The sequence below is a fragment of the Micromys minutus genome, assembly GCF_963924665.1.
Source record: "Micromys minutus genome assembly, chromosome: 1".
Classification (NCBI taxonomy): domain Eukaryota; kingdom Metazoa; phylum Chordata; class Mammalia; order Rodentia; family Muridae; genus Micromys; species Micromys minutus.
In genome coordinates this window covers 139,794,356-139,819,548 of record NC_137969.1, presented here as the reverse complement: position 1 = coordinate 139,819,548, position 25,193 = coordinate 139,794,356, and the positions used below count along the sequence as shown (strand labels likewise).

Here is a 25,193-nt window from a genome sequence, read left to right as displayed (position 1 = left end):
CTGCACACTTATATGAAAAGTACAAGGAATAAATACAAATATTATAGGAACTATTTCTTAAAATTTAAGTCACAGTTGGTTTTTGCATGGAAAAGGGGATGCAGGTTACTCATCACTTTCACACAGGCTTTATATCTCATTGAGAGTCTCTATTTTGGCTTTGACAGGGTACAGTCTATGATGAAAGTTGACTGGAAGGTGACAGGAAGGGTTAGATTAACATATGGAAAGTCTGCAATTAAGTATGGTTCTGAAAAGCCAATCTCCTGCATGTTTCACTAGTCCAACCACGGACTCCACCTACTATCTTTGAAAGGCTATGAACCACTACTACAAGGAAACAGGGTGGATATGCAGTAATATAGCAGAGGTGTAGGACTGTTAGGTGAAACAGTCAAAGTCTAAATTCCAGGGAGACTAATGACTATGCTTACTTATGCTGAAAGAAATTTGGCCAATAGAGAATGCAGAGGAGCTAGGTGAGTGCTCGGGAGAGAGTATTTACAAGCAAAGACAAGAAAAGATTAATTTTTAGAGTGCAAAGTGAGTTCTTTAGAAGAAATGGAAATGGTGATGGAGTATCAAATGGTCAAAGTGTATGAACTGGTAATTTAGGCATTGAGAGCCCTGACTCGGATGAGTAGATAAAAAGAAACGCTCTATTAAAGGAATGGAGTAGAATATGGAACTGCATCAGACTGGTGACAGAGATTGAAAATTGTTACTTTTCAAAAGTTTATTTGGAGTTTATGAATCCAGGTGGGGGAGGAAAAAGAGATAGACAGACACAGACACACACACAGAGACACACACACACACTCCCTAAGAGACTAAAAATGGTTTTTGAAATCTCAAAGCCTGCTCTCAGAAACATACTTTTTCCACCAAGGCAGACCTTACTTTTTTTTTTTTTTTTTTTTTTTTTTTTTTTTTTTTTTTTTTTTTTTTTTTTTTTGCCAAAACAACACCACCAACTGGGGACCTAGTATTCAGATGCCTAAGAATATGAGGGGCATCTCATTCAAACCACCACCACTGGGGTAGGGGAAACTAGTGAGGGCCGGGAGTACTCCAGGCTCCTACTAAGTACCTATGAATAAAACAGCCAGTCTAAGTGAAAGTAAGAATAGGCATTCATTTCCTGATTAATTTGCATACTGCAATTAGTGAACAAAATCTTTTGAAACCCCACCAGTGCTAGAATTGAAATAATAGTTCTTTTCTCACAAGCTAGCTAGAATGATTCCTGCTCCCTTTTTTATGTCCCACTATGTATTCGTGCCATGACTGGCAATGGTAGAGATTTACAATTACTTTTCATTGACTGCTTCAGAGCGCTTGGAATAATATGATTTCATTATGTAAAATACAAAATTACAAATGCCTCTCTCATAATATATGAGTGTATTATGTTTATGTGTATTTAATCTAAGAAGTATTTAGTCCTGCATTGACTTATTCATTTGTAGAGCATCTCTGTTTATTTCAAAGACCAAACATCTTTTCTACCTCCAATAGCTCTTATATTGGCAAAAAGAAAAATTTTAATTTAGAATTCTACTAATATCTGGAATTTGTTTCTACTTGAGGTTTATTAATAAACATATATAAATGTTTAGTGCTATTTTTAGACTTTCAGTTCTTTTTTAAATATTTGGTCTAACATTTAATTTTCATGTTCTATGTCCACATCTATATAATGCCTGAGTTCTGTGTCTCTGGAAGGTGTTAATTATTTCTTCTTTTGGGAAAAGTGTATAAATGAGTTTTAAATCACAGTGCCTGCTTCAGTGAGATTTTTAGGAAGGAGAGGAAATAGCAGTTCCCTTTCCAGATGCACTGAATGCCCCCTTTTAGAGGACACCTTGCATTCATTTAAGGAACAACTGTGGTATTTCCCACAATTCCTCATGCTTACTTCTTCTACCTCAAGCCGAGAAATATCAAAATTGTCACCCACGAAGCCATCAATATTTCTATTACTTTCTTGTCAGCTTGGAGAGAGAGAGAGAGAGAGAGAGAGAGAGAGAGAGAGAGAGAGAGAGAGAGAGAGAGAGAGAGAGAGAGAGAGAGAGAGAGAGAGATCTTATGAATTATGGTACTTCTTACCTCTAAAATTATAGAGTATTTAATTATTTCCCAAAGAGTTATTTCATTAAGGGAGATACCATAGAAGTCTTATAGTTTAATATTCTCTCTTTCAAAATCAAACAATTTTTCTAAAATTTGGGTCATAGAGTACTGAAATAAGAAGGGGAATAGAACAAAGGAAATGAATTAAAAAACCACTGTAACATTACATAAACAATCAATAATAATAATAATAATGACAATAAATTTTAATAATGTCCAGTTAGATTAAATTCCTTTGTGGATACAGAAGTTAAATCTAAATTCTTACTCTACTGTACCCCATGTAGAAGTCAAACTAAAAAAAAAATATGTTAAACACATAGGGCTGACTAGTAAGTAGATCAAACCTACATACAGAATCTCTCTCTTTCTCCCTCAAGTACAGCAACACTGATAGCAGTGACTAACCACAGTAACACTGCTACTGTCAGGAGCCATTTGGACAGTCCCAGGCGACCAAAGGTTTCCTTTGCACATCAATCACTAGTCGAGTATTGAATGGATGGCTAATGATTTTGTTGGCCTGTGGTTATATACATGTCTCTTTCTAGGAGAACAATAATCATCCCACATCTGTCTTAGCCTTGGGAAGAGTAATGGTGAGAATAAAATGTTCTGTGTTTTGTCCAGAGGACAGAAATGCTACCCAAGAGGCTGCCCACATTGAGAGTGAAATCTCCTGTGCATTCTCAAATGGTATCCCTGTGCCAATAAATCTTAATATTTGGAGAGTTGAGAAAGAATACCACATGTAACTAGCTACATCCTGACCTTTGTAACTCTTAACAGTTAGTAACTGAGTACTTGACAATGACTACCAATAACGACAATGAGGTTACTTGGTGATCTCAAAGCTGTGAGTCATGATTTAAACATGATGCATCTATCATAAAAAAGTCCTCCCCTCTAATGCTGACCTGTGGAGGTGGTTTAGTGTGTAAGAATTACCATAAATAGCAGACCATCTACAGCAGAGAGAGAATATAGTCACCAGTGTAGATAACATTTTATGTTCTTTAATTTTATAGTGGCTGTAATATCATACCTGCATTTCTCTCATTGCTTAGTATATTCACTTAGGTATTCTCCATTGTATGTTCTGCTTTTGTTAAGAATATTGCTGTAAGTTTAATCCTCCAGTCTTATCTTAATTACATGTGATTTTGGGCAACTCAAGGGTTCACTTTCCATGGATTCTCAAATCTATGCCATCATGCAAGCAATTTAACTTCTCTGCCTAATGTGGGTAGCCTGTATATGTTTTAAATATTTCATGGCTGCGATCATAAGACATCCTTGGTCTTCCATGTCACCTCTTAAGGTTGATGAAATCACTTAGTGCACTGTGGTGAGTGTGAAATGTCAGATATCTAGAAAACAGTCATGTGTTGGGTTAGACAGGCCTTTGCAAATCCATAGATTCTCTCAATATTTTGGTTTGCTACTTGTGTACAAGACTAGTGGGGAAGTGGCATTTGCTAACATCATTAGCTCCTTTTTTCACCTTGTCTTGCAGGGTGTCACTCCACTATGAATTTGGCATTGTTAAGTTGATTTTTATTGGCAAAACATTACTTAAGCACTCATGATTTTCACAGTGGTCTTCTTCTTCTTCTTCTTCTTCTTCTTCTTCTTCTTCTTCTTCTTCTTCTTCTTCTTCTTCTTCTTCTTCTTCTTCTTCTTCTTCTTCATTAGTGTTTACCATGCTGTTAACATAACAATAGTGTTAACCACACTACATATAATGTTAAACATGAATAATTAATTTATTCTTATTTTATATTTACCAAAGCATGTCTTCTGTGGTATTTTGGTGAGCTTCTCCTTCTCCTCTCATTCACAAGGCTTCTCCAGAGAACTCTCTATACTTGTATCAGAAAACGGAATGCTTGCAAAGGGGGATTTGCTAGATGGGGCTACATGAGTCAAATCTCAGTAATCCCACAATTTCTGTCTGCATACTGGAGAACTAGAGAAATCAGTAACTGCTCAGCCTATGAAGGTGGAAACCTCAGGAAATATCGGTCATGAAGGCCTAGAATTTCTCTGGGGAGCCATTGGTGTGACCCCAGATGGAAGATTGAAGAAGATAGATGAGATGTCTACACTGCAGGCAACAAGAGACAGTCATTCAGGAAGAAATCAGCTCTCATGTGTGGGTGGATTGTTTTTTTCTACTTTCCCTCAGAACCCTCAGCCAACATGTACTGAAGATAAGTCTTCTGCGTTCAGCTGTTACCTTATGTGTACATTGTCTCTGGAAATGCAGAAGGAAAAGTGTGATTACTAATATCATCGGAGTCTCTCAACTCTGACAACTAAGTCCACCATTATCAGAATATACAATTTCAGCATTCAGCCATACAACACTTCACACATTGTTTTATTCTGAAGAGGCTTCAATTTTTTTGCTACTATAACAATACTATCGTCAATGTGCTTATATATTCCTTATATTTATATGTGGAATTTCTTGAAGAGATCAAAGTTAACAGTGTAGAGCCCGCACACAGTTAGGTTTGGCAGCTTTTTCCATGGTATCCCTCTCCCAATGACTCTACTAATCTACTCTACAGACCTAAACATTCTCTAATACAGCGAACATATTCTACTATTATCATATTATATATATCACAGAAGAATATAGTGTCTATTGTACACATGTGTATAAACATTTATTTCTAAATCTCATGTCATTTTCTTTTAGATATTGCCTGATTATTATAGCTTTGTAAAACTTCAGTATCTAATTGAGTTGTTCTCTGTCATTTGACATTCTCTTTTCAAATAGTCATATTTTAAAATTTTATTTTTCACATAAGAATTAAAAAAATGTTGAATTGGAACTGTCATACTACACAGTCTTAGTAGTAGGTAACCTGAAAACTGCAACATCATGGTCCTCTCATAACTCAGCTCAAGACTGTAGAATAATTTGCATTTGTTGTTTAATGCCTGTAATAAGTTGGATTATTTTATGTTTCACTAATATTACAGGCCAGACAAGAGTCTAGGATGAAGAAGCCCAGTAACTTATATAAATAAATAAATACATAAATAAATATTACATATAACAAACATGCACACACACATGGGTATGTTTTCCATGTACCCACTCATTCATTCTGTATTTGGCATATTACTATATTTACATGTTTTTGAATGTCTATTAAATCCCATTGAGTGATGTTCATATGTTTCTCCATAATGGGTTTAATAGCTAGCTCATATGCTCTATAAATTTTATTAATAGTTTGACTTGTATATATGTTGTAAGTGAAGTTTCTTAGAGGTAAACTGCTAAGTTTTTGAATGGTGTTTATTCATCATTCTAAATTTTAGCAATCTATTTTTTATCTTATGCAGTTATATATTTTCCAAATAGTATTTTGACTTCTTATGTAATTTATTTATTTTGTGTCATTGCAGCAGCAAGGCCCTCTGTGAAGTTTTCGTGATACCTCTTTGCCACTTACTGGCATGCAGTTAAATAGAAACTTCTCCAAAGGAGTTTGTGTGTGTGTACATATGCATGTGTGCATATATGCATATTTGAGTGCACATGCTTTTGAATGTGCATTTAAGGGTGTGTGTTTGTTTGTGTGTGTGTGTGTGTGTGTGTGTGTGATAGTATTATGCATGAGTGTGTGGATATGATCATGTGTATGCATATGTGAGCAGGTATGTGAGTATGCATGAGTGTAAGAGTGTGTGTGTGTGTTTCTGTCTGTGTGTGTAGGCCTGATGTTGTCAAGTCTCTCCACTGTGTTGGGGCAGGGCCTCTCATTGAACGTGGAACTCAATTGTTACTGCCTAGCCAGTAACTGCTACGGAGCCTTCTCTATCACTTTCATGTGTTGGAATTACAGACACATGCAAACATGTTCGGCTTTCACAGATGGGGGACCACACTCCAGTCCTTATACTTGCATAGGGAACACTCACCACTTCCCACAGTCTGGCTTGTTTACACGCTTATCTGTTTGCTTCTCTTTATTCTCAATGAATTGTAATAGAGAATTACTATACTCTCTTTTTCTTTGTTTTTTATATTTTACTGACTTTCTTTTTATTATTTTCTTATTGTTTGATTTTTAAAAATTATATTTTATATTCTGAATTTTATGCTTAAGTATTCTTTTTTAGTTATTGCATTTACTGTTTATTTTTCCCTAGTTATTATTTTTTGGGTTATAACATCTGACAGTTTGTATACACCCCCCCCCACACACACGAAATGGATATGATCATATTCACTCTTCACATCCGTTTCATGTCTCTCTGTTCCTCTGAGGCTCATTTTTCCTAATATATCTTCATCCCACTTGAATGTTTTTTCCCTCTCATTCAGTTTAATTAGGGTTGCACACTTGACCATGGTTAGTTTACTTATTTATCAATGGCTGCTCCAATAATAAATATTTGAGGTGTTTACTCTACAGTGATAATTTTACATTTTATACGTGTACTAGACTGCCATCCACTATTCTATAATATTAAATATACAGAAAATATGCAGTCTGTATATCTATTAAAATTTAAAAGATTATAATATAGTCTGTGTTAATAAATGATATTTTATTTAAACTATAGTTTAAACCTGATTCAGATTAAATTATCTCTGTGTGTACATTAATAATTAGAAATCACATGTGATGTGATTAACTAAACACATATTTTTCAAATGTGTTCAAGGTGTAGTATTTTTTTTTTCCTCGATTCTATTTTCTTTTCTTGGATTTTCTTTTGATCAGTGCTTTAGATCTATACTAGATCACATTTTTTCTTAGTAATTATTTTAATTATGTAATTTGAGATTATCTAGTTGGGACTCAATGTTCATCATAACTGTCTCTTGTTACTATTCCATTTCTTTCCCGTATAAACATGTCATCTTTATTGGCATGGTATTTATCATTTTACATTGTAGTTTGTCTGGTACATATTGCTTTCCTTCTGTTTTATTCTCCGACCCTTTTTTTTCCTGACTCCAGAAAAACAAATCACAGTTATTTTAAGAGTGTATGTGCTAAGCCAATTATTTTTATCACCAAGAAGGAACTTATTTATAAGACTTTATTTGGCATTCATATATTTTATGATTTGTAGATGAATTTTAATCCATCAACGTGGCTGTTTTGGCAAGGAAACACATCCAAAGATCTTTTAGATCTATATTGATTTGGCTGGAAAGCAGACACTGTATTACGGTATTATTGGGCTGGAATACAGGCACACCCTTAGTATACACCTTTAATCCTTAACAATGAAGGTAAGATTAGTTTGTAGAAGGAAGCAGACAAGTGTGAAAGTGATGTCTAATTGAGGGGCAAACAAAGTGACAAATCAGAGAAAGAGCTGACAGAATAAATCAGAGATAGAATATTAGAATGTGTTGCTGTGTGTGTGTGTGTGTGTGTGTGTGTGTGTGTGTGTGTGTGTGTGGGTGTGTGTGTGTGTCTGTGTCTGTATGTGTGTTATAGTATGTGGCACAGTGTGTGACAGTTTAACAGAAACAGGTTGCAGAGAGAACATTTAGACATAGGTGAAAGCAGAAAGAGCCAGAGAATGAGGAGCAGCCAGAACATTATAACATATTGCCAAAGTTAGTATGAGGTCAATCAGAGCAATTCAGTGAGAGGCTGAGAGAAGTCAGACTGAACCAGTCAGTTTGGAAGACAAGAAGGTACAGAGGCTAGAAGATTCTAGTCTTAGGTCTAGGGATAGTTATAACAGAGAAAGAAATGCTCTGGGCTCAGCCCAAGCCATATGTTCATACAGCTTGGGTATGGCTCTCATCTAATTCCTCCATCTGAGGACATAAAAGCAAAATTTATAGAGATTAATTCATTCTGTTCCAACTTTTAACTGCTGATAATTAATTAAAAGTACAGAGTTATTCTCAAGATACTTAGCATCCATCATTAACTGAACCAAAGAGTCACCATCTCTGAATAATGGGGAAGATTTGAAAGGTCACAGAGAACACCTAAAAGATTTAAAGAAGAAAACAAAACAAACAAGAAAAACCCTGCCAACTAACCAACCTACCAACCAACCAATCAACCAACCTACCAACCAACCAATCAACCAACCAACCAACCAACCAACCAACCAACCAACCAACCAAGGAAACACAAAAACCACAGAAGGACAAAGACAAAATGGAATGAACTATGTGGGCTCAGATTTTATATTCTCATTCTTTGTTTGCAAATATCACAACTTATTTTAATCCATCTGTTCAGTATATAAGTAATTAAGACCCATAATTATATATGGCTTGCTATCAATATAAGACACAAACAGTCTCAGATTTTTTCCCTGCCAACTGACTTTCATTTGTTTATGACGTTATGGCATTTTGAAGACTTGGTGAAGAAGGGGTCTGCTATCTGCGTTTTTATTTCCAATGGATATTGGAAAGTGTTTAAGTTTTTTTTTTTTTTTGTTGCTTATTGGATAGTTTATGTATTTACATTTTAAATGTTATCCCCTTTCCTGTTTCTTCCTTTCCCATCTCCTCACCCCTGCTTCTATGGGAGTGCCCCTCCCATTCCCACCTCAACATTCTGGCATTCCCCTACACTGGGAAAACAAGCTTTCAGAGGACCAAGGGCTTCTCCTCTTGATGCCAGACAAAGCCATCCTCTGCTACATATGCAGCAGGAGCCATGGGTCCCCTCATGTATACTCTTTTATTGGTGATTTAGTCCCTGGGAGGTCTGGGGGGTGTCTGGTTAGTTGACATTGTTGTTATTCCTGTGGGGTCATAAACTCCTTCAGCTCCTTCAGACCTTTCTCTAACTCCTCCACTGGGGTCCCATATTCTGAGGGTTAGCTGCAAGCATCTTCATCTGTATCAGTGAGGCTTTTGCAGAGCCTCTGAGAAGACATCCATATCAGACTCCTGCCAGCAATCACTTCTTGGCATCAGCAACAGTGAATGAGTTTGGTGGCTGTATATGGGGTGGATCCCCAGGTGGGCAGTCCCTGGATGGCCTTTCTTTCCTTCAGTCTCTGCTCTACTCTTTGTTCCTGTATTTCCTCCCACGAGTATTTTGTTCCCCCTTCTAAGAAAGACTGAAGCATCCACATTTTGGTTTAAGTTTAATGGAGGTTTTTGTAGGGCAGAACCAGTGGTGAGTGTGAGTTTATCACTTTCACTTTCAACAAATGGTTTACTCCATTTTCTCTTTGTTTTTCTGGTTGTTTTTCTCTCTAAGTTTTAGGTGTTTTCTAGAACTTTCCAAATCCTTTCCATCATCCAGAGCTCATGACTCTTTAGTTCAGCTAATGTTACCATACTGAGTCTCTTGAGGTAAATACTGAGTCTCTGTACTTCTTATTATAAATTTAAAACTTTTTTCTGAAGATGTTCTGAAAGTATTGGTGGATTTTTATATAGGTAATTGAAAATTTTAATTAGATAAGGTGATTTGTGAAAGGTGGAATAAAGTTAGAAAATGAAGGCATGGCACATTAGCATTTGTGCTCAGCTGAATAACTGTGAGGAGCAGAGTACTTACAAATCAACTGATGATGGTACTTAGGGTTCTTAAGTGAGGAGGCTCTTCTCTGAAATGTGGTGCCACCAAAATGTAACCTATAGGTTACAAAAAGAAATCTATCTGGGATGGACTAGTAATGCCTTGACAGAGTGAATTCAGTTAGGATGTGACAGGTAAATTGCAGTAAACACTTCTGTTTGTGTGTGTGTGTGTGTGAGAGAGAGAGAGGGGGAGGGAGGAGGGGGGAGGGAGAGAGGTGCAGGGAAGCAGTTTGTCTTGCTGATACTCAGTGGTTCTCAACTCAGCCTCCTCTGTATTTCTGCACAACAGAACATGAAGGCTCCTGCTGAACCTGACTCTCAAGGTTTCCAAGACACTGACATTATAGGAGATGTTGGTGTAACTTCTCACTGACAAAGCCCTTAGATATTTTTTGAAGCTATTCAGAATGTGAATTTGGGGCTTATGTTTAGAGAGAAAAAGAGAGAAAGAAAAGAAAGAAATAAAGAGGGAAAAAAGAAAGAAAGAAACAGAGAGGTAAGTAGAATGATACGTAGGTTGGTTGGTAGGTGGATATAGAGAAAGAAAGAGGGGGGAGCTCTGAGCACAGTTTTAGCAGTAGATTTATCCATTTTTTTTTTTTGTCTGATAATTTTTTAGACACAACAGGATCCTTTGTGGATTTCTCCTTTCTCTATGGATTTCTGGCTTTTAGCTATTACCTAGGCAGGTTTTTGGAAACAAAATGGTAACAAAAGTAACATGCAGTCTGGTCTTTGTTCTGTGGATTTTTTTTCTATACCCTATAGCCTTTTATCTTTCCATGCTCCTTTTTTGTCTGACATTTCTGCATTGGTCGCCCCATGTCAGTTGCAATAAGTATTATGAGATGGGCAGCGGAGGAGATGATGGAACACAGACAATGCAAGCTTTTCATTTCCTTTGTAGCTAGAGTTTTAATAGTTCTCTACATCTGTATGTGTGTTCTTATCAAAACCCCCTTTACAAGAAAGCAGATACTATCCTTTATTCCCATTTTATTCCCCAAATATTTTTATGACTCCTAGTTTTGTAATGTTATTAAATCTCTTTATGACAAAGATCAGATAAAGAGAAACATATTCACGTATATTCAATGAACTAATTAAATTAGCACATGCTCAATGGTTTTAGAAGCCTCTTTCCATAAGTCATGGTAATTGTACTTTTAGCCTTCCTTTTAGTAACTCAGCGAGTAGCCGCCAGTGGAACAAGTATTCAGAAGGAGATTTTCTGATGGCTGGTTTTGTCATTCTCAAATTGTGTGTATTCGGCTGAAGTGTTGGCAATGGGACATGAAGCAGATTTTTTAAATGGGTAAAATGTCTTCCTAGAAAGTCAATGCTGATTACATCAGAATTGCCTTTGATGAGTGATACATTCACTTTTAAAACAATCCTGGCATTCTGATTTCACTCACCGTCAAAAATGATGTTACCGGGTAAAAGCACTTTAGGATAATTGAAAATGAATTTCCATGAGTAGATGGTGAGTGATTTTACTCCTTCCTGTGTAGCTGGAATCTTGTTCTGGGGGAGGCACTTGAATATCATTTGGAAATGACAGTTTGTATGGAAGAGTCCCAGTGGTGCAGCCCACATTGCATGATGTGTTACTATGGTGCCCAGACATTTTGACACAATAGAAAAGGGGTGGTTTGAGCTCTGAAATTGGCCAATCATCATCATGTATGTTTAGAAACATATGGCTTAAGCAGATATATATTTTGTTTATTTTATTTGAGTATTCAGGTAAGACACTATCTGCTGATTTCCAGATGTTTCCATTGAGAGTATTATGCTTGTACCTTGTTACCTTGCTCTCCCATTCTTTGCACTTGAAGTTTGATTTTTTTTAACAACTTTATTTTACAAAACAAAGATAAATGCACAGATTTTAAGCATTTTTGCATAAAATTATACAATACATTTTTGTCAGTACTTTTTTCAGATTTTAAAATAATTTTTACATAAAATTATATGAATATATTTTTTAGACAGTACTTGATTTTTTTAAAGGTTTGATAGTATGCATTGAAAATTTAATAGTTATAATGAGCATAAAGTACATGTAAAACAAAATGTAACATGGAAATAGTCAAAGTTTTCTTGTTGTGTAAAGATTTTTTTGTTTTGTTTTGTTTTCTTTATTTCTTGGACTTCATACAGTCTGTGAGTTGTTTCTGGGGCAGTGCGAGCCTCTGGGGTTAGCATCCCATTATCAGTGACTGCATATTATGTCTGTTCTTTTGTGACTGGGTTATCTCACTCAGAATGATATTCTCTAGATGCAGCCATTTTCTTAAGAATTTGGTTAAGTCATTGTTTCTGGTGGCTGAGTAGTATTCCATTGTGTAAATGTACCACAATTTTTGTATCCATTCATTTTCTGAAGGACATCTTGGTTCTTTCCAGCTTCTGGCTATTATAAATAGAGCTGCTATGAACATTGTGGTGCATATATCTTTGTTGTGTACTAAGGTGTCTCTGGGGTATATCCCCAGAAGTGGAATTGCTGGGTCTTCAGGTAGTATTATGTCCAATTATCTGAGGTATCGCCAGACTGATTTCCAGAGTGGTTGTATGTTTGCAACCCCACCAACAGTGGAGAAGTGTTCTTCTTTCTCCGCAGCCTCGCCAGCATCTGTTGTCATCTGAGTTTTGGATCTTGGCCAATCTGACTGGTGTGAGGTGAAATCTCAGGGTTGTTTTGATTTGCATTTCCCTGATGGCTAAGGATGTAGAGCACTTCCTCAGCTATTTCTCAGCCATTCGATATTCCTCAACTGAGAACGTTTTGTTTAGCTCTGTACTCCATTTTTTAATAGGGTTATTTGATTCTCTGGTGTCTAGCTTTTTGAGTTCTTTGTATACCTTAGATATTAGGCCTCTATCTGATGTGGAGTTGGTAAAGATATTTTCCCATTCTGTTGGCTGCTGTTTTGTTTTCTTGACAATGTCATTAGCCTTACAGAAACTTTGCAATCTCATTAAGTCCCATTTCTTAATCTTTGACCTTAGAGCTTGAGCCATTGGTGTTTTGTTCAGAAAATTTTCTTCTGTGCCTATGTATTCTAAGGTTTTCCCTACTTTCTCATCTAATAGTTTCAGTGTATCTGGTTTAATGTGGAGATCTTTGATCCACTTACACTTGAGCTTTGTACAAGGAGATAAGAAAGGGTCTATTTTCATTCTTTTGCATGCTGAGTGCCAGTTGGACCAGCACCATTTGTTGAACAGGCTGTCCTTTTTCCATTGAATGTTTACTGCTCCTTTGTCAAAAATCAGGTGACCATTTACATGAGAAGTTTGACTTTCTTAAGCCTATAGACTTCATGGTGTCAATGCCAGAGTCACATGGTACTTTATGAACTTCACGACAAGTTCCAGGAAAGACCTCAAATCCCTTATGCTGACCTAAGCTTGGTGCTTACAGTATGTAAAGTTTTTCTGGGTCTCTGTGGTTGTAGGCAGTCAAGCTTTTCAAAACTTTACTATATCTTCTCAGTTTACAAGATCAGGTTTCTCAATTAAATTTCTTTTTACTTCCCCCATTAAACTTTATCCTCTAGGCTAGGGCTCTGATACTGCATGTAACTATTGTTATCTTTCCATTTTTCTACATCTGCAGAACCTGGATCCTATGGTCACCATTTATAGACTCTAAAATGGGTATAGGTGAATATTTTCTGATTTACTTTGACTATTTCCATTGCTGGAAAATGGCTACTTGCTACCTACCTCATGTGACTTCTTCCATTCTAAACTTCTTGAAGATACTAGGTTCAACATTCAAAGCTCTAAACACTCTTCCTGTGACGCCCTGTTGGCCAATTTTCTTTGTCCACTTGATGCATCTGGGAAAGGAGGACTTTGATTGAAAATTGCCCCTGTCAGATTGGCCTATGGGCTTGTCTCTCAGGCAATTTTCTTGGCTTGTAAGTGGTGTAGGTGGGCCCACCCCACCGTAGGCTGTACCACCTCTGAGCTATGTAAGAAAGGTTGCTGAATGTGAGAGAGGCAGAACAAATGAATAAGCAGTGTTCCTTCATGGTTTCTTCTTGAGTTTCTGCATCAAGTTTCTGATCTATTTTCCTTCAATGATGGAGTCCAATGTGTAAGTTAAACACACCCTTTCCTCCTCTAGATTTTTGGTTAGTGTTTTATGATGGCAACAGGGATGCAAACTTGAATAGTTTCTCGCTGAGGTCCAGCTTCCCAGACATGTCTATTATGCCATATTTCTGAGCTGGTTTATAGATTTGCCTTTCTTCTACCATGTTGCTGAGAATTCAGAACGTCTTCACATTTAATTCATTTGCTAGGACTTTGTTATTTAATTCTGGGTTCTCAAATATCAAAAAGGATAATTTATATGGCAATGTGTAATGTGAGGTGTAGCTGGAGCAGCAGTCACTGTCTTTGCTAGCACCCTCGGTCCTATTTCAGTATCCCCTTATTAATGTATAAATTAGAGATATAAGGGCTACACATCAATTCAAACAACTCTCCAACTGCTTGGAAGTAGAATTGTAGGGACTTAGAAACTTTGCTTCCAACCATGCCAGTTTTACAGGGAAAGTGAATATTTGGTGCTGAGGGTTGAGAATGTTGAACATGTTGTATTTACTTTAGGCTATCTATAGCTTTATTCTCTGAATTTTCCATGGCTCTCATTTTGTTGTCTTTGCCCTTGAAATGTCCCATTATTTTAGTATTTTCCTAAACTGTTACACAGCTCTCCTTCTTTCTGCCATTGGCAAACTATTATAGGCTATGTTGGGCATTCTCTCCTCAGTGCTTTGAGAGACTTGCCTACGTGTGCTGTTGTGTCACTGAGTCACAAGTGTCTCCACAACAGAGTGCACTAAAGGAGGACCACTTTGTATATTCATTATTTAACCAGTGCCAACATTTTCCTGAGATGTGCTTCAGGTTGAGTTTGATTAGGCCATGCATTGGTTCTAGGCTAGCACTGTGCTGATAGTTATAATGTCTTCAGTTAGTTAGTGTCATTAACATCTGCAATGACTGCATTTGTTGCAATAGCTTATGCTGCAGGGTTTTGTGAGCTTATCTCACTAGTTAGGATGCAGCTGCTGGGCTGGGAGGCTTTTTAGTAGGTTTGGTCATGGCTGTCAATATAAGCTGCTTGACAGTCTGAGTTGTTATTGTGTTAGGCTGCTCTAGAACTTCCTGGTGGGCACAGTGGAGCGATAGTAGGACCAGAGAATTTGCATATTGGTGTGGAGGATGTAGTTTTAAGGAAGTGTTGTAAACAGGAGCTCAGATGAATTAGGTAATAATCAGGTGAGGCTCTTAATAGATTAGGATATTAAACATTCTGATGTTCTGTCAGTGACACACACTGGGCTCAAAGCCTGGTAGGGCTATAGACTTCTCTCTAGCAAGTATTTCTAGTACCTGTTATTTGTAGTTGTACTAAGCATCTTCCTTCTCTAGCTACTGTCCTATATGCAAACCTTTCTTATCATAATTGGTCTTCCCGGGCAACATTGGGTGGTGGGCGTTCTTTGCTCTGCTCACTTAATTATAAAGCTATCTAGAGTCTCCATGGTCCCTGCTAATCCCTACTTCTCTCCAGCACTGGCCATAAAACATTTCCTTGAAATAACTATTATGTATTTTTTCATTGTCCTCTTTTTTTTGCAGTAATGCTGATAATTATTATTTTTCTTATTAGAAAAAGATTTATTTACTTATTATATATGAGTACACTGTACCTGTCTTCAGACACACCAGAAGAGGGCATCAGATCTCATTACAGATGGTTGTGAGCCATTATGTGGTTGCTTGGATTATTATTTTTCACTTACTGGAATTATATAAGACTATCTCTTGGAGCTTAAACTATTCAATAATGTCAGCCTCTGTGAGGACAATGGCAATTATTAACAAGGGGTGGGATGACATGTGACAATGATGGTGTAAGGTTATACTTCGATCTTCAATGTCCCTTCATGCTCCGTGGAAGACAATAAGCAAAAGTAATTGGGTAACAGACAAAAATGCAGGGATATATCTGCTTTGGAAAACAGTCAATACATTTTATTTAATATAGAAGCTCATTGGGCCCATGTTGGTTCCAAAACATAGTTTAAAGTGTCCACATCCTTATAGTTTTTACTAATCCTTTTAAGAATGTAGTAGTGTTTCTAAAAATTTCATCTTCTTTACATTTGAAAAATATTCTATGAGATAAAAGAAGTTCTAGCTTATTTTAATGTAACATTTTAAATTTTACTTGCTGACTACCTAAAACATGAAGTATTATTTTAGTATAGGGGACTTTCTGAGTTTCATGGGTACAGTCTTGCATTTTCATACTGTGGTGATATTTATATTGTATACTATAGAGTTTAAAATGGAATTTTGGATTACTGGAATGATGTCTTGCAAAATTCCTTCTACCTATTTTTAGCCCAGACCACATGTGCTGGGATCTGAAACTTTTGGATTCCCTGTTCCAATGACAACTCTTCAGTTTTTAAACCTATTTTTTTTCAGGACAAATATTCATTTCGAGCATACCTTTAAATGTGGTGTGAGAGAATAGAATAGGCTAGACCTTAAGGAAAAGCAAAGGCTGGTGGAACTGGTCCTCCACACACTGCTCATGATGGGCCTGTGCTGTCCAGAATCTTCTGGTTCTTGCATCCCAGACTATAATCTGTAAATATGGCCAACTAAAAAGCAGAGATAAAGATGTAATTTTGATTCAAATTTTAAATTTCCAGCAATAAACATTGTTTTTTATTTCCCTTATGCAGAAATGACATCAAGCTTCTTTCTAAAACTCAGAAGCCTGAAAATGTCAAAATCTGGGTTCGATTCTGTGTGATTCAGTTATATTGTATTTAAATAAAATATGCCTCAAACAGAGATAAACAATTCTGCTACTCATTCAGTATACATTATTAAATCCCGACTGTGTACAGTGTGTGTTTGAAATAAAAAATTCTCTTCTGAGTACTTAATCTTTCAGAGACCACCCCCAAGTAGATTCATTCCTTTTTATTTAACACAAAGAAGATGCATTGTTTCATGCAGCACACAAAGTTGCTGTCTTCGGATGTGCCATTAATTTTATTTTTAGCATTGTCTAAAGGTAACTACAGTCTTAGTAGGTTTCATTCAACCTCCTGAAATCTGCATTTAGAATTTGTCCAACTCGTGGGATGACATGGGATTGAACAAAGGCAGTTTTGGCATAAGGGTTTACATTAATACTCTGCTGTAAAAGAAGTGCTGAACAGTCGTAAAGCTTCAAGACTGGCATTCTTTGCCTGTAAGAGCAACAAATGCAGGAGTTCTAACACAGTTTAAGAGTCTGAGGGTTTTAACAGGATTTCTGAGACAGCCAACGAAGAAGCTGTATTTGTCTTCAGGCTTGTTTAGTCTGAGCTTGAATTTGGGAGATCTTATGGTCTACATTTTAGGTTTCTGACTTGTTTTTCTTTCTAGGGGCAAACATGCCAAGAGTTTGAAGTGAACCATCACTGCTGGTAAATAGACACTCAGACCTGACCCGGCGGGACAAAGAGCACATTCTCTACGGTGAGCAGAAACAGCAACGTCTGGCCGTAGAGGTGGCTAGCCTCATTTACAGACTGTACAATCTAATTTCTCCTTCTGCAAATGTTGATTACGCTGAAAGAGGATCCTTTGCAAAGCTAATTCAATAGCTGTGTCTCCTCTCCCGAAAGGCAAGAGAGAGGATGAGCTCACTATCACATGTGGCCATTACCTTCCCTTGCAGCAAAACCCACCATCTGGCCTCTTGGCCTAGGCTCTGCTGATTGGACTGGGGACTTTTCAGGCACCTATCCTTCTTCTGGCTGTGAGTAGGAAGGGCAGAAGCTGCAAGGGGAGGCTGTTGTTATCTCTTGTGAAGCCAGGTGAACAAACTCTAAGTGTCGCCTGATAGCAGGAGGACCTACCTGTTCCCGACTCTCTCTTGTCCAGCATTAGTCACAAATGACTCGGTCATTTATGATCAATGTGACAAGGCAGACAGATAAAAACACCGACTCTTCTTTATAACCATGCAATCTGTGCCTTTTAATCTTGTCATTTGACAGCCGATCCAGGAAAGTCACTGAAGCATTGATTTTATTAACAATGGAGGGGGCATTTTCAAAAGAACTGGAGTAAGCCTCGGATCAAGCCTTTTCAGGAGTCTCAGATCAGTTGGTAATCACCTGTTTAGCCCCTTTTGGCATTACATATTTTTATTGGATCCTTAGGAACAGTAGGCAAAAATTGAATAGGCTTTCCCCCCCTTTGATCCTTCTAGGGGTTAATTGCTGCTAATGCAGTTGCTTTTTGGCACAGTTTTGTGCCCTTCTATCTGAACACAGAGGAAGGACAGCAGGAAGGCTCCAAAGTAAGACTATCACAGGACAGCTGATCAGAATCCATATGGAGGACTGGCAGTGTGCTCTTTCCACATATATATACATACATACATACATACATACATACATACATACATATATACATACATACATACATACATACACATACATACATACACACACACACACACACACACACACACACACACATATATATATATATATATATATATATATATACATAAGATTGAAGCCCAGCAATAGAGTTGAACCATCAAAACCAACCACAACAGTCTGTTGTCAGCCACTGAAAGACTGCTGGCTGGCACGGTGGTTGGGTGGGAGAAATCTTTCTCTGTCATTCAAACAGCCCCAGCAACAGCAAAACCAATCTAACATGAAATGAGTGTCTGGTGGGGATGGAGATGAACTTCTTTTCAGGTTCTGATGGGCGTTTTTCAGCTTACAGGGACAAGCGAGGAGATCATCTGTTCTGCCACTGAGACTTTAAATGCTACATCATAATTTAGTTTACTTGATGGGACAAAAGCGGTGACCCCCCAGTTGTTTGGAAGAGTCACAGGTGCTCTCTGTGCATTTGTTTATATCCCTTTGCAGAAAAAGCTGCCATTAATGATTGAGTGTAGGGCGAGCGAATTGGTATTCAGGGCGAGAAACCTAAAAGTTACTGTGGAATTTAAAGTGTTAGTCTATAAGAAAATGGAGACACTGTGTTAGCTCGTTACTGCGGTCTTTTTAATCTTAGCATTCAACAGAGTGAGGCAGGAGAATGGAGCCTTTGGGGCTGGCCTTGTCACACGTGCCTATCCACAGACAAGGAAGGGAAAACAAAGTTCACTCAATCTCTTCAACTTTCTCCTTATTCTCACAGCTCTCTTGTTTGTCCCCCAGATTCTGCAGTACACACAGAAGAAACCTATGATGAAAAAGGGCATCTTGAATCTTATCTTCATCTCTCTCTGAACCACGTTGTGTAGTTAAGTTGTGTACCTAAGCTAGGCATAGGGATTGTTGCAGTATTCCGGAGGACGAAGAGTCTGAGACTAGCACGAGCTATGTAGTAAGAATCTGTCAAAGAGTATTACTGACTTAAACAACTGGCAATGTTCAGTCCCACCCTCCTGTTTTTCATTTCAGTATGGCTAAAGGACAATCCCAGCCAGGGTCTGAGATGAAAGAGATTGGCAGAACCCACCACAGATGAATATTCCTCCAACCAGAGTGAAGGCTAGTACCTGTGGTGGCGTAGTGGAGGAAGCCATGTGAAGGTGTGATAGAGGAGAGCTTCAACTGCTCAAAGAGCTCTGTGAGGAAGATTTGAAATGAGGTTTCACAGAAAGTTTGCCAATGCTAAGCACAAAAAAAATTTTTTCTTATAAACAGATAAATATGCATTCATTGATTTGCAACCAAACATTCAGTGTAATGAGATTTCCTAGTCACCGGCTCTTGAAGTCTTTGCAATTTTGCAATAGTTCTATTATAGAAGGGCCATTAGCTTCGTTTCACAGAGGAGGAAACCGACATGCAGCTATCCAGTGACTGGGTCAATATCTGGAGAGATAGAAATTAGAAGCCATGTGTTTGTTCCTTAGTGCTTCTGTTTCCGTTGCCACAGACTAGTCTGCCCCTGCGACATCCAAAACAAGCTTTGCTAACACTAGAAAGTAGGACGCGGAGCCTGTTCCCTAGTCTGGTTATGTTTAGCCTCTTCCTCCACACTCACTACCATCACTGCCCCTTCTTGTCGACCTGTGTCCACCTCTTCTGGTCACAGGAAAAGCCATAGCAAGATGTCTCATGTGCACACACCCCCCCCCCCCAGGCCGGCAGAATCTGAGAATTCCAGTCATGTCATTCTCACTTTTCCCTTCAGCACCCGGCTCGGTGTGCCCGCCTCCCCTGCACCATGCGGGCAGATTTTATTGGGAAGCAACTGCTTTGAACATCTGGGGTCGCACGCACCGACTTTAGCTCCTTCTTGTCACAATAATGCTGCTCCATTTTAATTCTCTGCAAGCAGGGCAGCTTTCATGCACAAGTTATTGATTAATTACACATTTAAGGTGTTTGAATTAATGTGGGATGAATTAATTTGTGGTTCTCTATGATTTCCTTCCTTCCCCCTCCCCCCACCCGACTTTCCCTTGTTCTCTTACATGCTGCATTCCCTGTTCCAATTAGCCTTTAAGGCTTTCCCTTTATAAATAACAGGTGAACGTTATGCTTTATCTTTGATCTGTTATCTCACATCGGGAGATGGAAGTTCACCTGTGGTGTACCTCCACTCATAAGAATATTATTATCATTATTTATTGAATGACGTGAAACATCTGACTTTGAGGATTGTGCTGATAAACACACGGGCCAGTTGTGTTCCAAACTGCCGACGGCCGGCTACGTGTGTGACTATTGCTGTGGAGTGCACATTCCTCTAGGGGAGGCTCTGTTGTTGATGTGTGCTATGAAATTTCACATAAAAGAAGAACAACAGCTGTAATGGGCCCAATCCAATGATGGCAAAAGGTGAACAAAATGTGTCCCTCTGGGAAATAAAATGCTCATTTAGGGGAGGAAATTATCATTTCCAACTAGAACATTTGGCTTCCTGAGAGCGAAAGTGTCGGCACAGCTGGATAATAACACCTCAGGCTATAATAGTACCCTTTCCCCTCTGAGAACTGGGATCTTTCCTCCTAAATTTATCTTTACAACATCCTTGCAAAGTACGGAGGCCCAGGTGTTATTAGTTACCTTTTATGGATATAGAACCCAAGGAGCTGAAAAAAAATTCAGTGATTTGTCCTTGAATGCTCGGGAATCAATGTGGATCTGGGCTTTTCAACCTTGGAGGTACTGACATTTTGACCTGTTAATTCTTGGCCTGGGGGTGGGGCGATCTGCCCACTGTGCAGCATCAGCAGCCTCCTTTCTGTAGCCACTAGATGCCAAGAATGCCCCCAGCTGTGACAACCAAAGTGTCTCCAGACAGTGTCAAATGTCTCAGAGCTGCAAAGTCACCTCCAATTTAGACACATTGATCTATATAAGTCAGCCTGGACAAAGTCCTGTAGCCTGAAGGAACCTTCAGGAAAACCGGAAATAATCAACATTTGTGTTTGGCTCCCACCACGTCTTCTATATAGTATCAGGACTTGCATAGAATTTAACGTTATAAGGTTTTTATATCTATTTTCTTTTATATTCTCATGGTAATTCTATTTAACCTCATTTCCTATAAAATTTTTATATGAATGTTTCGTTTGCATATATGTCTGTGTGCCACGGGTGTATCCAGAACCCATAGTAAGAATAATGAGGCAGAGAAGCAGCCAGACTTGATCGCAGTCGGCTCAGACTGCTTTTTTGGAGTATGAGGTGCTCCAAACCTTTCACAGGATGAAGTTAGAGCATGTGCAGAGACGCTGGGGGATAGGTATGTGCACACACACACACACACACACACACATACACACACACACACACATACACACATACACACACATACACACATACACACACATACACACATACACACACACACACACACATACACACACACACACACACACACACACACACACACACATGCATGGATGGCTACCAGGAAGTCATTTACTGCTTTTGTGTGTGTGTGTGTGTGTGTGTGTGTGTGTGATTTGACTGGAAGGAGGGTGGCTTGTTTTCCATACTCTGGCTTATTGTTTTTGTAGAAGGAGCAAAAAGATCAGCATGGAGCTAAGCTGTTCTTTATGACTAGGGACTATTATCCAGTACAGCCTGACTCAGTTCCTCATGACCTGAAGCTAATACCCAACACAGAGGCCAGAAAGAGTGTGGGATAACCTGGGATTGGAAGTACAGAAGGTTAGAGAGCTGCTGCTTGGATGCTGGGAAGTGAACCAATGTTCTCTGAAAGTACTCTTAGTAGCTGAAGCATCTCTTCATCCCCCAACAGTTGAGTGGGAGGACTGGGTATGGGAAATGGAAAAGACAGGAGAATAAAGAAGATGAAAGCGATAGCTGGACACAGGAGGTGTTGCATAAGCTGGTGATTTATGCCAAGACAGCTTATTAAGAAGGATAGCATCATACATACTATTTGCAGGAAGGAAAACAAGCTAAGGTCAGCAGAGAGCTGGGTCAGACAATGCTGGCAGAGAACATAGGACACGTTAGACAGAGGTGCCCAAGGACTGATAGCCACAGTTAAGAGGGACGAGTCGGGTGGCTAAAAGTTGCAACTTTGCTTTCTTCAAGGTACTGGCTTCAGCTCTAGTTGGTCTTGCGAAGTCTAGTCCTGGAAAAGGACACAGAACTAATGTTCCCTTAATCTCAGTTATGCACAAGATGACAGAAACACAGATTGCTTAGCTTACATGGTTAAGTTGATACAGCTAAGAAACAGGGCTGGCTTCAGGATAATTCAACCTATATGGTCTCATTGTTTCCAGTGCTTAGAAGAGCCCCTGTTTGTTAGAATGCTCTATTAAAATACAGACATTCTAATAAGGCAAGAAAGAAAGTGCCAAAACAACATAGGGTTTCTTTTGTGTTGGCTAACTACCCCTGGGCATAGGCCTGGCCCTAGAGTGTACTAGTGATAGTACTCAGTGGCATTGTATTGAAGAAAATTCATTGTTTCTTTGCCAGCAGGTATCAATTTCAAATAGCACCGTTGAGTAAACTGCACCCTCTCATTGCTGGTACCTGCTGGGTTTGAACCTATGCATATTGCTACAGTCTTTGTAAGTTCTTATGTGTATCAGCTTTGTTTTACTAGATTTTATTTTGAATTTTTATTTTTTGAAAATTGAGATAGATAGATAGATAGAGAGAGAGAGAGGGAGGGAGGGAGGGAGGGAGGGAGGGTGGGAGGGAGGGAGGAAAGAGACAGAGAGAGAGAGAGAGAGAGAGAGAGAGAGAGAGAGAGAGAGAGAGAGAGAGAGAGAGAGAGAACAAGAACATGAAGTTGGGTAGGTAGGGAGGTGGGAAAGACCTGGAGAAAATTGAGAGAGGGAAAACATAATAAAAATATTGTCTGCAAAAGTATTTTCAATAAAACTATAGAAGCTCTTAAATTATGTTGCACAAGGGAGAATTTCCACTTTCATTTGGTTTGAAACCCACAAGTTAAATAGTTTTATAGAAATGTACAGAGCCAGGAGTTGACTTTCAGACTCAGAGTCTGAAGGCTATATGCTTAGTATTTCCAGCATCATACATCTGGTCATATGGGCTTATTTATTTTTCTACTTGGTAAATTGATCTGTAAGTTTATTATAAACCAGGCAGTAGACTTGGTAGTGAGAGAACACTAGAGATGTGCCAGATGCTGGCCCTACAACCATGAAGCAAACATCCTCAAGAGGGATTCACACCGACAACAGACATTTTCTATTTGGAGTGCTGTACATGCAGGGAGGATAATCTGGTTGCTGGGGAGCTTATTGGAGGGCATTTGTCATAGTCTAGTGAGATCAGGAGGGTATACTAGCTGCAGCAGAGGACTGGATAAGAGTTAACACAGTTGAAAATGAATGACAAGAAGAATCCCAGTCATAGGAAGAATACCAAGAAGAGAGTGCAAGTTCAGTACAAATAGGACATTTAAAATGGCTTTGTTTGGATAGAGTGTCAAATTAGCCAATATTACTGTTACCATAAGGTGCCAGCAATAACATCTCAATGGATTATTAGCACAGCAAAGGCTGGTTTCTCACACATACTACAGGCCACAAGATATTAATTTCTGGCACAGTCCTGAGGTCTATATTTTTGGTCTGAGGCTAAGAGAACAAATTCCCAATCAGGATATGTATTCTTACAGCTATGGAAAAAGTGATATAGCTGAGCTCTGTACCTTGGGTTCACATTGGGACGTCATAGATTATGAGGAGGTTGGAATGTTGCAGGCTTACAGTTTGATCACAATTTATCTTGGCTTACCCTTATCATTTTGCCCACCTCTAATTTTGCCCTAATGTCCATGTGACTAACAAAAAATGTTCCAGAATATATGAATTTAGCAATCTCTTAGCTTCCACCAGTCAGAAGGATAAACATGTAGTTAGTCAATATCTGAGGTCTATAGTAGATTCTTTCCTCGCTTGGCTTCAATGTGCCTACCTAATGCTTCCTCTGCCTGGTATACTTGAAAAACACCTTAGTTTATGACTCTGTTTTTTAATTGTAAAAACGTCATCAAACTGTTACCAAAGTGGGACACAGAATTTGGGACACAGAACTTGAATCTGTTTCTTATTTGGTTCCAGAATAATGCAGGTCTTAGCTTTCTTGAAGTAAGCTTGTGTTTTTATGTTTTTTTTTTTTTTTTTTTTTTTTGTAGTCTAGGTCCCTTATTTCTCTTTGTACATTAGGCCATGACTTCATAGGGAATGGGCTCCAGCAGCTCAGGCTCTTTTCCTTTAGTCCTCACAAAGTGGGCTTCTCTGGGTGGCACAGGCTGGCGCTTCAGCTGAACCCAGGTGCCCTTCTCCTTGGCTCCTTTTTCTTCTGACCGTTCTCCTTCACCCGCTTCAGGAAGCTGTCTCTGCTCTTCGAGTGCTTGATGTGCTCAATCCGCACATTGATCCTCTTAGCCAGAATCTTGCCCTTAACTTGCTTGTTTACAATGATGCCCACAGCATGCTGGGTGACATTGTAGACTCTTCCGGTTTTTCCGTGGTAACACTTATGGGGCATTCCTTTTTGAACAGTGCCCATTCCCTTGATGTCTACAATATCACCCTTCTTGTAGATTCGCATGTATGTAGCCAAAGGAACAACTTCATGTTTCCTAAAAGGTCTAGAGAACATATAGCGAGTGCCTCTCCTCTATCCCTTTGTGTTCGTCATGTTGGCGAGTTAACTGGAAGATGGCTGCCGCGGCTGAAAAAAAGCACATTTTTATGTTATAATTCATGAATTTTTGTTATACTTGGGCCCTAGGTTATTTAAAGTCATGAAGATGATTACAAAGGACCACAGTCCCCATACTCCTTTCAATTCTTTATGGTTATATATTATTAGGATTATTACCATAGTTATTGTACAACTACCCCCAATGTTATTTATTGACTTTCTCCATGGGACAAGTCCCTAGGTACGTT

At 38.6% G+C, this 25,193-nt stretch overlaps 1 pseudogene across 1 annotated transcript; it reads right to left on the bottom strand.

Moving 5' to 3' along the window:
* Window positions 1–24,457: 24,457 nt before the first annotated feature.
* Window positions 24,458–24,939, bottom strand: LOC308420990 (large ribosomal subunit protein eL21-like; annotated as a pseudogene). The gene has a single exon. The product of its transcript is annotated as a large ribosomal subunit protein eL21-like (transcript).
* Window positions 24,940–25,193: the final 254 nt, after the last annotated feature.